At 39.4% G+C, this 14,242-nt stretch overlaps 1 protein-coding gene and 1 long non-coding RNA gene across 4 annotated transcripts in view; both read right to left on the reverse strand.

The window, feature by feature from the left end:
* Positions 1-14,242, reverse strand: part of ccnh (cyclin H) — a 184,475-nt gene that overhangs the window by 85,540 nt on the left and 84,693 nt on the right. The window lies entirely within an intron of this gene.
* LOC306996385 overlaps positions 1-14,242 on the reverse strand; it is a 43,561-nt gene that overhangs the window by 18,081 nt on the left and 11,238 nt on the right. For all 3 annotated transcript variants that reach the window (XR_013797062.1, XR_013797063.1, XR_013797064.1), the window contains exon 3: positions 5,229-5,317. This is a non-coding gene — a long non-coding RNA (uncharacterized lncRNA). The remainder of the gene's footprint in view (positions 1-5,228; positions 5,318-14,242) is intronic.

The raw sequence follows: 14,242 nt of genomic DNA on the forward strand, positions 1-14,242 counted from the left end.
GCAATTAAATGGCATTACAAAAGATGTGGAAGTCCCACCTTAACATCTTCTCCGTGCACATTTTGCATTGGTGAAGTCACCCTCTCGTTTACCATCACATATCTCGATACTACAATCGATAAGCAAAGCACCATCATGAATATGTGCAATTAGGCAGCGCTGGTGAGATTTGTCCGACGTATGGGATGTGACATTTGTAGGGCAGAAGCACAGATCAGCATAAGCGAGAGTGACAAATGACTAATCCCTTCCTCCACATTTCAACATTTTTCAGGTCTATCGGAATACGCTCTTACATACACACACCTACACCGCATATTCACACATTTGCATTCCCGGATCAACACGCCTCAGCTGTGGTCATACGGGTGTCATGGATATGAACAACACCACCAGAGCAAGAACAAGAGGAGACTTCTTAATGGATCGTGAAGATTTGTCAGAGTGCATGTGCGCTGTACACCAAGGCCGTTCTGTATGGAAATCACACAATTTTTGAAACAGTTTGTGCGTCAGAGTGAGTCTCAAGGATAATCAATTTGTGAGTTATTGAGAGGAAAAAACATACAAAGCATATACAGTTATATTCACACACCACAAAGAAAAAAAGAAAAATGATAGACAAAACCATCCTTGGAGCTTTTCCCCCTAAAACCATGTGAATCCAGTGAAAATAGATTATGTGTTCACTATACTTTTAGCTGTCAAATCACTGGCAATCCTCGCCAATTCATCACATACCTACTTCAGTTGAAGTCTGCAACCAGGCATTTTACATGAAACCATGCAAAAGAAAATTATATTTTATTTCTCAAAGTAAGCAATACAATATTGCCAGGAAATTACTGTTCGCTGCAGTGCACTTAAATAAATATATATTAGGAAATGGCCACATATGACTACATAAACATGCGCTATATACACGTATATCTCAATCACACACACACACACACACACACACTCTCAGGCAGACTGGTTTTATTCAGGTGTGGGTGTTTAATTTAGCTGAGAGACGTCTGTGAACCCTATAATACGGTTCAGGTCTGAATCCTCTTGGAAAATCATCAACCCATAATCCTTCACATTGTGTCGCATTCAAATGAGGTGCTGGAACTCCCACTAACGCAGTGTAGTAGCGACGGCTAATTTACATGCGCACATACACTGAAACTGAAATTGTTACAACCCCCACACACATACTGTATATAGCAACAAAATATGAGCAAAACACACACACACCTGCATGTAACGTTGCACATTGCACGAGCTCCTCCTTGCAAACCTCTTCCCCCAACTAGCTACCACACACACACACATCATGTCACACACATACACGGCGCATGGCGAGGCGTCGCTCACACCACCCAGGAAATTAACTTGACATTTTATGGCGACCACAGAGGAAAAAAAAATATGGAAGGAAAGAAGAAAAAAAACAAAGCGTACCAAAGGCACAGATAACATAAACCCTCTCCCGAGCCTCGCCATCATATTCGCCAGGATTTTCACCGATCTGCAATGCAGACGGCACGGGGTGGCCACAGAAAATGAGCTTTTCCGTCCTCGCCCGCCTTCCTCCGGAGACGACGGCTGTCTCTCTCTCTCACTCTTTCTCTCCCTCGACAAATGCTTCCTGTCTATTTTCATATCCAATTCAGCTGGTCCCATTGGCACGGTTCTGCCTGATGTGAGGTTAACAAAATGAAATAAATAGAAACGGGACAATCTCACCTCAGTCTAAGCTCCCAATTAAAATGATACAGCCGCCCATGTCAGAGAACGGGAGCGCATTGAAATGGGGAAGGAGAGTTGCTTTGTGGCCGCTTGGATTTATTTTTTCGTATATGCGTGTGCATGCTGGACGGAGCCATATTGTCATTGCGACTCTTCCTGCACGCACACACACACACACTTTTCTTTTCCATTTATTTGACACAATCTAGCACGATAAATCTCTGCTAAAGCATTGCTATAGTACAAAATATTGCAGAAGAATTTTGGGTATGTTAAAAAAAAAAATCTGTGTCTATTTGCATCCTCGCACATGACGTACATATGAAAGTGTGTTTCTAAGAGGTGCAACGGCTTAAAGCCGTTGGGCCAGCGTACGCTGTCATAACCTCAAAGAAAAGATTCAAACACACCCTTGCATAAAGAGTCCAAATTAATGTATCTCAGGATGCTGAGTGCATGGACACACAAACCTGTGCACACACACACACAGACACACACATGTGCTTGTCTCAGTTGGTGCATCTCTCTGTGGCTGGGTCCTGCTCTATTAGACATGCAGGAATGTTAACATCATTATGCATTATTCTGAGTGTCTGTCTGTGCCTTCACACCCCCCTCCTCTCTCTCTTTCTCTCTCTCCATTCGCCATATTGTGTCTGAGGAGAGGCCCAGACATGTGTGTGCCACAGACTAACGCAGTATTGTGTCTCCTGTCTGGGGATGGGCATTATTTTAACGGCCTTTCATGTGCTGGTGCACACAAATCACTGATCTTTTCGGAAATGGAAGAAGTGGCAAACACACGCATACGGACAACCACACCCACTCACACACGTATAGAAATTGTATTAATGCTCCGCAGAATCCTTGCAAATAACGCCCAGGTTAGGTTGCCACACATCTAAACAAAAGCACACGCGAAAAACGTGTGTATGCGATATAACCTGCAAAAACTGTGTATGAAGGAAGAAAGAGAGAAAGAGAGAAAGAAAGAAAGAAAGAGAGAAAGAGAGAAAGAAAGAAAGAAAGAAAGAGAGAAAGAAAGAAAGAGAGAAAGAGAGAAAGAAAGAGAGAAAGAGAGAAAGAAAGAAAGAAAGAAAGAAAGAAAGAAAGAAAGAAAGAAAGAAAGAAAGAAAGAAAGAAAGAAAGAAAGAAAGAAAGAAAGAAAGAAAGAAAGAAAGAAAGAAAGAAAGAAAGAAAGAGAGAAAGAAAGAAATATTGAATTATATAATTTTGAATGCTATATTTGCTAAATGGCGCTGAGCGGCTAAAGTGATATTACTGTAACGCGAGTGTTTACTTATTATTATGCAGCTTCATACAAAATGTAATCAGTTGTGACTATCATCAAGTCCCATTTTCAGACTGTTAATGGGGAGGGGCTGTTATATTTGCAATATATCTCTTTGGCAATAATGAAAAGCCATTGAGACACTTATAAAATGTCATTAATTCTGAGCAAGCTGAAGCACTGACCTCATTTTTCTCTTTTTAGCCCAATATTTTATTATGCTGCAAAAGGGCATTTTGAAATCCCACTGTCTAGATTTTAGGGGAAGAAATTAATTATTTATTCATAATTCTCTGTACCTATATTTTCATCCTAACAACGAATGGTCTCAGGTTACTTTATCGAACGCCTCTATGGATTATGCTAACTTCTTATTTCATTTATATATTTAAATTGTCTGAAAATCCTACAGTGATATTTTATCATCATTTCTAAAGCATTGTGGTAAAAAAAAAGGACAATATGACAGTGAAGGGGGTGATAAAGAAGGTAGCAATAAGCAAAACTTATAGCTAAGAGCAACTCTCAGGTGATAAAGCTGATCCTTGTTTAAGATAAAACCATCTCTCGTGGGTGTGTGGGTGCAGTAGAATATATGTAGATTGAATAAAAAGCAGGTTGGAGTGTTTATGCAAAGGATTTAAATTAATATGCATGATTTTTTTTAGTGTCTTTTAACCTCAAATCTGGCATTCCGGAGAAATTCTTAAAACAATGTGCCCTGAGAATATATATATATATGTAAACATTCGGTGTATTTGCAGTGAAACTAGACTATAGCCTTTCCTCTGCCTCCCCTCTCAACTCCTCCCCCTTGCTGCTTGAAATCTGCATACATTTGCATGGCATTACCATGCGCATATTCTTTGTTCAGAGAGGGAAAGGAGGATGCGGTTTACAACCGCTTCGCACATCGTTGTTATGCGATCCGCTTGAAGATGCTTGTATATTTAATGAATGCAAAAATGCTTCATCATCTGTTGTCACGAAAGGCTAACTAGCTTTTTAAAAATGAGACCCCCCCCCCCAAGAAAAAGATTTTAAAAATGGTTATATAACAAACTGAGTGCTGTAAATTGTGGAATGTGGGGATTGTTGAATAAAATATTAAATTATTTTTCAAATGTAAAATATTTCTATTATTAATAAGACCTAAATCATTCAATGACCTGCATGAATGTATATTTTCACAAACGACACCCGGCTATAGTAAAATGCACTTAAATTGCGTCCAAAGCGGATTTAATTTTACGACACCATATGCATTCAAACGTGTCACATAAAACAGAGCGATACAGGACGTTTGATAAACAGCAGAAGCGTGGGCCGGCATGCTGTAAACTGACATCTATTGTCCTTGTGGACTCTTGGCTTTGTGCCGCAGCCAACTGTAATCATGCAAACGCAGGCGCCAGACTTCATTAGCTCCTCAGGGCCAACGCTAATCACACCACAGCAAGGCACAAGAGAGGAGGGGTCACAGAGTATGCAGAAAACAGCCGGGCATTGCCTGCGTGCTGCTGATATACAGGTATAGTGCACTGATAGCATGCATGCTAGCACTGACTGCTTTTTTCTAGCGTTTTTTTTCTTATATCTGCAACTTTGCTAGTCAGCTTTCCAGGTATGCAAATTCACAGTTTATAAAGTGAAATGTTCAAATATGTAGTGGCTGTTTTTGAACACTGCTTAAAAAAAATCCAGCATTGCTGGTCACCAGCAAAAGGCATGTTTTGAATGTTGGGACCAGAATGGGTTACTGGTTTGCTGGTGTGCCAGGAGTGCTAGTGGAGCAGCTTCACCAGCTCAGTATTGTTTGAGAACGGCATGACTATGCAGGTCCACTAGCTAGACCCGCACTATACAGGTTCTAACCAGCATGGACCAATATGTATTTCATGCTGGAGTTTTCAGCAGGGAAGAAATTTTATAATGTAATGAGAAAGACTGGAAAGTAAAGGTGCATCTGAAAAAGTAAGACAATAAAGTGCACACTGTTAATGTTTATGTGCGCATTAAAGACTGTCTGTTCGGACAGATATGATGAGAATCAAGCCTTCTTGAGGCCATCATGCTATGTTGCAACTATAGAAATCTGTCAGATAAAATAACACCAATACTTGTACAAATATATTTATGGGCTATGATGCAACCATATTTGGATTTTCTTTTTTTTTACATTTGGATTACTCTGTGAACTCACCTCATGTTGGTTTATCATTTATAACATTGAAGCCAGGTCCCAGATGCTCAATTCAAGTGGGCAAGTAACGGTCACATTTTCCTTCAGCCCTGCAACACAGAGAACAAAGAGGAAATTTTGACTTTAAAAATACTAAACATGTCACATTTGTTTTACAGCGATTCGAGCTAATTTCCACCTGTTTTGATGACATAAATGAAGTAAGAATGTGCCATAAACAATGGTTCATGTGGTTTAATATTTAGCAAACAGTTAACTGAAAAAACCCCCGATAAATGCCAAATTGGACACAAAAAAATAATAACATTATACAACTGAGAAATATGTTGTGAAGTGAGTCTGTGTGAGGGATTTGCTACAGCATAGTTATGTTATAGGTGTGTGTGCGCGTGCGCTCTCTCCTGGTATTCTCTACATTATCCAAATGTCCCCTATTTACTGGTAGAATAGAACTACCAGTAAATGTTGACCTTGTGGGGACAGTTTTTTGGGTCCCCTTTAAGAAAAGAGATTATAAATCGTAAGCGATAAGTGATGTTTTTTGAAAATGTAAAAATGCAGAACATTTTCTGTGATGAGTGGATGTTTAGTGGATGTAATATACAGTTTGTACTTTAAAAATCATTATGTCTATGGAAAGTCCCCATGAAACATAGAAACCCAATGTGTGTGTGTGTTGTTGTTTATGAGGACAGACATGTGTATAATGACATGGTTATTACAATGTAAACAGATTATGAGGACACTTCCTGTGTAGTAACCAAATGGCTTAAAACATACAAACAGTGTTCTATTGAAATTCAAAAAATGCAGAACGTTTTCTGTGATGGTTTAGTGTAAGGGATAGAAGAGACAGTTTGTACAGTAAAAAAAGTAAGTATGCCTATAGAGTGCCCCAAAACCACATATTCAAGAATGTGTGTGTTAGTCCAGTACTGTGATGTTGCTGTGTCTATGGCATATGTGAATATGTTCATTTGAATGACAGTAAAGGAGGACAGAGTTAAAGCCAGGATGAAGTCAATTCTGCCCTGCACAGCTGTATAGGATATGATCTTTGGATGTCCAGACAGACACTCTGCCCATGAGTTGCTGCAGCTGGTGTAACCAGCATTGCAGTTACCTTAAGGGGGTTCACCACCGGTGACTTTTCAGATGAAATGACTCTTTCTGTTTCAAACCATCCCTGTGTATGGGAGAATACTGGCAGAGGCTGCATGACTGTCACCTCAAAGTATGTCTCTGGCCAGCAGAGCCCGAGATCTCTGCATCTATGCATTCCCTAGAGAAACACACACACACACACACACACCTCTACTGTCGCACTGATCCAGGGCATGCAATTATATGTATTTTTGCACATATTTAAGCATATACATTCTTGTGTGTAAACAGCTCTGTAGTTTGCAGATGCTGAAAGCTTAACATGAAGCTTTTGAATGGTTTCCTGATATGTGCAGCAAGATGTAAACATGCAAAGTAACACATCAGCTAGATACTGCCAGAGGGGTGCAGCTTTTCAAGCCAAATGTGTATATTTTTCCATCATTAGCTGTAGATTTTATGAAATTATATTACAAAATATGTATTTTTCGCACATATTCCTTAGCCTGAGAGATTACCGTTTAGCTCAATTAAAAGATTGTTTTTTATCATTAGACAACAACACATTAAGGAAGACTCCCCTGAACCTATAGGTTTCAAAAACGCTTTTTTTTGTAAACCTGTGCAGTGTGTGTTATCTCCAGAAACTCAAAGAGCGATGTAGGGCCATGTCCACATAAAGGTAGTCTTCTCCTGACACATGTCAGAGGCAGAGTGACAGCTGTCAGCTTTTATTAAGCCTCTGTGTTCGTATGGCTTGAGCTTTTGACTTAGTCACTGCTGCTACACAATGCAGCAATGCTTTTTGTTCACATGGGCTAATAATATTTTATTACAATTTCTGTTGGTACCTAATGAGTAACAGTGGTTTTTGAGACTTTTAATCCCATCTCATTATATGCCTTTACAAGACTTAAAAGATGTTTATTATCACATAAAAAAATAAATACTTTTTGCGGCCCTCTCACATCATAAACCCTTAGAGGACTTACAAGATGTTAATTATAGCGTTACAATATCTCATGGTTCAATCACATGATTAATAGCTGACCGTTGTTTGGCTATAATATTCTATGAGTCACTCTTGACAGCTTATGTGCTGAAAAGCAAAGGTATAAGACAAAAACAAAAAGCAAATTCCAATCAGAAAATAGAGATTTATTAAAAAATAAATAAAAGCACATCAATCATTGCTTTCGAAAAATACAATAAAATAAAATAAATGACAGCATTTTGTTTCATTTGTGAATGTTATCTCTTGGATCCCCAAATTAATGTTATAGTTTGATGTTTCTCTATACAATAACAAAATATAAGCATCAATTCGATCACATAATAGCACATTTCATGCAAAGGAAAGTTACTGTATACATTTTGAATATCACAAGCTGATGTTTTTTCAAAGCATTTTGTAAACGAACTTCTGGTTCTAGAGAGCAGATAGCAATAATTAAGCTGAGCAGCTATGCTAAAAAGCTAAGAGTCTCTATGTGCTTGTATTGCTATCGCCTGCACTACAGGGAAACCAAGGTCCATTTTAGCGCTTGATGTTGGCAGTGTTTGAGTCGTCCCCATCCCCCACACCCCCTCTCTCCACACCCTCAGCGTCTGCACTCACTGGATCCCTCTGCCAACACCTCAGTCCTGACAATCAGTGGCTACTGGACTATATATGAAGGCCGACTGCTCTAGCATGGAGCCAGGTATGATTCCCCAGCTGACAGTCTGCATCACATCTGATGGCTGAGAAGCAAGAGCTCTCTCTCTCTCTCTCTCTCTCTCTCTCTCTCTCTCTCTCACACACACACACGATACCTTATGGATCATGACCAGCTACAAACAAAAACACTTAGGAACGATCATGCATACGGGCCGTTCACAAACACAGTCCACACATTCTTACACTAGTGTTTGGTTAAAAATACGCCTATAGACACGGTGTACACCCGCCATTAAGATATGTTTTAGTCAATCCAATCACAAGTGGACGACACTAAATATAGCTGTAAACAGGGCCTACAATGTTTTAAGCTTGACCACTTTCGACCACTTCCAGAGGTAGATGAAACCACATTAAACTGGATCGCTTTTATTGTGTAGATGTTCATGTAGTCGAATGCGTTCGAAAAGCCAAAAATGCCTACTATGTGAGCATTGTGGGACTTGTTGTGAGAAGGCACAGCAAAACAAGTGATTTAAACTTTACTGCATTGTACCAAAACACACAGGGTTACGGTTGAAATCGTAGCTGCTTTCTTTATCCTTTTCAGTCATTCAGTATTCGGCACTCCAGCAAAAGTGATGTAGAACGTGATCAAATAAGAGGGGAGTGTCTCCAGGAAACCTGAACGGAAGTAGTTACAGGAGATGAATTTGAAACGCATCCGAATACCAGGTGGAAACAGGGCCTTAGAGTCTCAAATGACATTTCAATTGAAAAAAGAAAAACATCAGTCCAGCTGTGGATAATGCTTTGTTCGGCCATGTGGCACAAAACGGTTGCGACTATGTGAATGATTGTTGCCTATTGTCTATATTGTTGTCCTTTTTTCGTCTACGCCACCAACCTTTACGCTTTCTTATCTCATTTCTCAACACGTTTAGTACAGGAGATGCTCTCGTTTCCTCCCATTAACCACTGACAGGCTGAATCTAAAACATGCAGGAATTTAATTACATTCGGCCGGCTCTCATAACGGCGGTCTGGTAGCGGGGAGGGGTTGAGGTGGAGGTAGGTTGCACACATCAGGTATAAGTGTGTGTGTGTGTGGGTGGGTGCGAGAGGGAGGGAGTTTTGCTGACACCTCTGTTGCCCACTTTCACGCTAATTAACACTTCTCAGATATACCCGGTGACGGTAGTCTACATGACAGGCTCAAGAGGACATTTGCGTGGACCTTTCGTCTCTGAACAATCCGAGCAGATAAAGGCGCGCGCAATACTTGCAACAAACGTGTGTGCGGGAGTATAATATATACACATGCACAAATACCCAACTGACAGCAACAAATGCACATGAAACGGATCTTCACCGATGCCGCCTCATTATACCACCCCATCTGTAGAAGTCATGCAGTAACTCTATCCGAACCAGGATAACACAGGACCATGGCGGTGTGATTCATGTAACTGTCCGTTCTCCATGAGAATGCCTCACTGCCACTCGGCACTATAATATCATGTCTTTTTGATACTTTCCTCCACACTAAATTCAAAGGACTCTAAAGAAGCCCATCACTCTATGACAACCGATGTCAATCCTGCTGATGGATGCACATGGCACATTTCGACATACTTCTTAGCTTGGCCTTCTATTATTAGTATTTATTGTACCCCGTTGGATGGTTGATCACCATAAATGGGAAGCGCTATGTTCTCTAAGTAAACCTATATCTAATTTCAGCTTGAATATATTTGCAGGTGGAACACGCATGCGGCATTATACAAGGCTCCTAAGCCAGCGTTCTATATGTTTTTGTGCGTCTATATGGGGGTGATATACAAAAGAGGTAGGCATTAAGAGTCATTTCTAGCACTCCTGCCTCGACAGTGCCAAGAGGACGCGCGGAGATGAAAGGTAATGCAAATGGAAGTGTCATATAGCGAGTTCCATTCCAGACAGCCACCTTTGAAATAATTAAGACCGTGGAATGGAGTGGAGCCCGAGTGAGGAATAGCTATTCCTCTGAGTGACTCCTTCTAAAGACAGCAAGCAACCAGGCACAACACTGCTGCGCAAATGTTACGACAGCATCTCTATTCAAATGATTGTTAAATTTGCCAAAAGGGCATTTTAATGTTAATTTGATGATTAAAAACTATAATCTCCGTCAAAGGGGCGCAATCAACACAATCATATTGAAACATGTCAAAATGTGTTAAATGCTCAGGAATTGGCTCTCTTTAACCTTAGCTAAGGGCCACAATTCCACATAGAGTAGCAACTAAATATTCATCCGGAATTTTCTACTTGCACACGGCTAAAGATGAATACAAAGTGGGTGAAATGCGAATGATTCCATGCTGTGTTGGAATATGGCGCATGTGTTGTGCCAGATAAGTACAAGGCTTGCCACAAGCTGTAGCTGACAATAATGGGGCGGGTTTATGCATGCAAATGGGTTTCTTGAGACGCATGTTGCCAGTGACGCTAGCTAATTTCCTAATTGGTGAACGTGATTATGCGAACGCGGTGGCACCTTATTGGAACATGCGAGGTGGGCTAGTAATCAAGCGCGTGCCAGCGGACATTTTAGGTCTATCCTTTTCGCATGCTCACCACTGCTAAATTCTTTAAGATGGTGGCACCTTGAAGGAAATGCTACTGCGCTGACGGAGCCCAGCCCACCTCCTCCCTACCCAGAGTCTGCAATGCGATTCTGGGAAGATTGTGGGGCACCCTTCGCCTACCCCACCTGCATGATAAATTTTTAATTCCCACGTCACTAATAAGGATATTAAGCAGAGTGTCTGGAGCTTCCGCATATATGCATGAGTCCGCATGCATTGAATTAGCATAGAATCAAGCGATTCAAATGCAAGTATGCGAACATGCAGCACTTCACTGTGCAACATTACTCGCGTGTATGACAAATGCGGTCTTTGGATTGTAACCCATGTTTTTAGCCAGACACACACACACACACACACACACACACACACACACACACACACACACACACACACGCACACACACGCACGCACACACACACACACGCACACACACACACACGCACACACACACACACACACGCACACACGCACACACACACACACACACACACCTAATTATTATGATTTAATCCAAACTGATTATTACGGTGAAAGTGCTAATGGTTTTTCTGCACACAAACCCGCTATATAGCTGTATTTTAACCGCATTATTCACTCCTGAAAGATTTCTAAAATATATCACAATATATTATTTCAAAATTAAAATGTAAAAATATACTGTATAGAAAAAATGATCATTTATGAGCAATGTAAAATTACATTGCTTTTTTGTAAATAATATTGTCACACTTCTCACTGACTTGACATGCATCATTTAGGCTCTTTCATCTGATAGTTTTGAGGGGTATTTGAGACGCAGTTATTGACTTATTTATAGCTCTAAGAATTTGCATAATCTAAATTCAGCAGAGAACAGACATGCTCAGTCAAACCGCAAACGCATGCGGTGTCACAGCGCTGTTATTGCACAGATTACTTCTGGCTTAGAGGAAAGATATTACTCAATCTTGAACCATTTTATATCTGTCATTATCATGCAATGGAATATTTACAATTACACACATTACCAGGAACTATACTAAATTAATTATAATACCCAATGACGGATTTTGGACAAAAACAACAGTAGTTTTTCACAACAGATCAAATCAATAATTCAGCCAATTCAAAAAAACAACTCATACTGAACTGGTTTGGAAGTTAAGGTCAAGATAGGTCAAACTACTAAATGTGGCGTTCAATAGTGAAATATTGACATTTGCAATTACTAATTTTACTAAGGGTTATATATTATAATATAACACATCAAAAGAAAACATTTTGACGTTTTTCAAATCACTGTACTGCTTCTAAATCTTAACACTGAAGTAAATTTGCTCCATGAATCATTCTGCGGGGTTGTTCCATTTTAACTAAAATGTTGGCACTAGATCTGTCTGCTTTGAGATGTCAACGAGCTGTGCATTAACTCTGATAAATCAAGATTTCAGCGTGAGATACCAGATTGTTTCTGCAACCTTGAATGAGTGATATACAGAATTACACACAAATACCACGGCAAATCAGAATGCAAGCAGACATGCACTTTCGAGTGGCTTCTTAATACCATCACAGTTCCACAAACACACACACACAAAGGAACATTCACGTGGAAGAATCTTCCACTCGCTAATACACACAAACACACACATATATGGAACCTGTCCTGCTTTTGCACATTGCCATCATACGCATGTGAGATCACCCCCTTGTTGCCACAGCGACTCCAACCAGCGGGAACAACATTGTACATGTGACCTGGTCGAGAAGAGGCGGGTCTACAGGATGCTCTGTGCCAACATGTATCTGCTTGTTTAACATCTCAGCACATTTTAAGGCACATTATTCCTTTAGTTTGAAGGAAGTAAACTTACATGAACACGGAAGCTTAGTGGATGTAGAATCGCTTTTTAAGAAATCAGTGCAGAAAGCAAGCTGCACTTGGTCCCATTATAACACTGTAAAAGTATCAATGAGGCTTGAGCAACTAAATGTCACTATCAAACTATGCATCTATCTATCTATCTATCTATCTATCTATCTATCTATCTATCTATCTATCTATCTATCTATCTATCTATCTATCTATCTATCTATCTATCTATCTATCTATCTATCTATCACAAAAATCAAATTCAGTTTCTTGTGTTAAAAACTAAACAGGCTAAGCATCCAATGATTAAGTATGTTTTAAATTAGAGGACAACAAAATGTCTTCAAGGAAATAAGCAGAAATGACAAACCATGTCAATTCACCAAATGCTAACAGTTCAACGGGCACAGTATTAAAGACAACTGTGCAGAAGCGCTGCAGTTTGTGACTGAGAACAGGCGGAGGTTGTGGAGTAGCCAAAAATATGAAGATTGCTTGGCCAATGAATACTGATAAGCTGCCATGGTCACCATGGTTATAGTATTCAGCCAATTACAAGACAGCAATATGCCTCCACTGTCTAACACACACACATATACACATACACACACACACACACACACACACACACACACACACACACACACACACACACACACAATAGCAAACGGCTCATTCATAGAGCTGCAGGCAGCCGGCCTACTACATAAAAATTCATATTCAAAAGGAACCTTGGAGTTCACCTCAATCCAGGTCCTAAATCATGTAAACAGGCTGAATATTTAGTTTAAGCTCTGAGCGAGTACACTTTTGTGTTTTTTTTTGTCATTTCCATAAAACAAGATTTTTTTTTTTTAAATCAGGATATCTAGCAGGAGTAAATCCTCACAAAAAAATGAATTATAAAAATAAGTAATAATACCGTAAATACAATAATGCATTTTTTATGTTAGAAGTTAGAGCGCTGGCTTATGTAGCGCTGTCTAGTTTATAGTATCACTAATATTCTTTAAAAAAAAAACATGACCTATTTCTATCACTCAAAGCATGTGGTATGGCTGTAATGAAAGAGGTGATCTCAAAATGATTTGCAAACATTCAGAACGACATTCAACCTTTCAACAGTACACATTAAATTGCAATGCGGACATTTTGAATAGATTGACTGTCAAGTCCTGATGCATACAAAGCCAGCGCCGGATATGTAAAACGAGAGGACACATAACATTATCATAAGAGGAATTATGATGGGTTTGACTGGTGTGCTAAAAGCAAAGTCTATGGTTTTGTGAGATGCTAAAATTAAACCTAACCCCCCCAAAGAAACAGAAAAAGAAAAAAGAAAAAAAAAAAGAATCAGGAGAACGTGTCAAGTTAATTTAGCCCTACAAGGATAGAAAGAAAAAAAAAACAGGCTTTTGTTTTTAACACGCCATTGTTGTCTTGTGTGGAAATTTGAGAACTCAAAAGGCAAGGTGACAATGCATTTTCACAGTAGATTGTGGTAATTGCCTGTCAATATCATGTTCTTTTTTTGGTAACAATAAAGGCCCTGTTATAAAAAGTACTCACAGACAAGTCTATAAAAAAATAGTTGTCAGGCATTTAAACAAAGGTATATATTGTTTTCCTCTTCCAATAGGCCTAATGCACATTTATATCTTATCCAATTGATCTGTAACATCATAATTTTGAAAAACTAAACTATAAATATAATAATTATAAAAACAATACATTTTAATGCATGCATTTCTTCATTGTATAC

The sequence above is a fragment of the Phoxinus phoxinus genome (genome assembly GCF_949152265.1).
Source record: "Phoxinus phoxinus genome assembly, chromosome: 3".
NCBI lineage: Eukaryota > Metazoa > Chordata > Actinopteri > Cypriniformes > Leuciscidae > Phoxinus > Phoxinus phoxinus.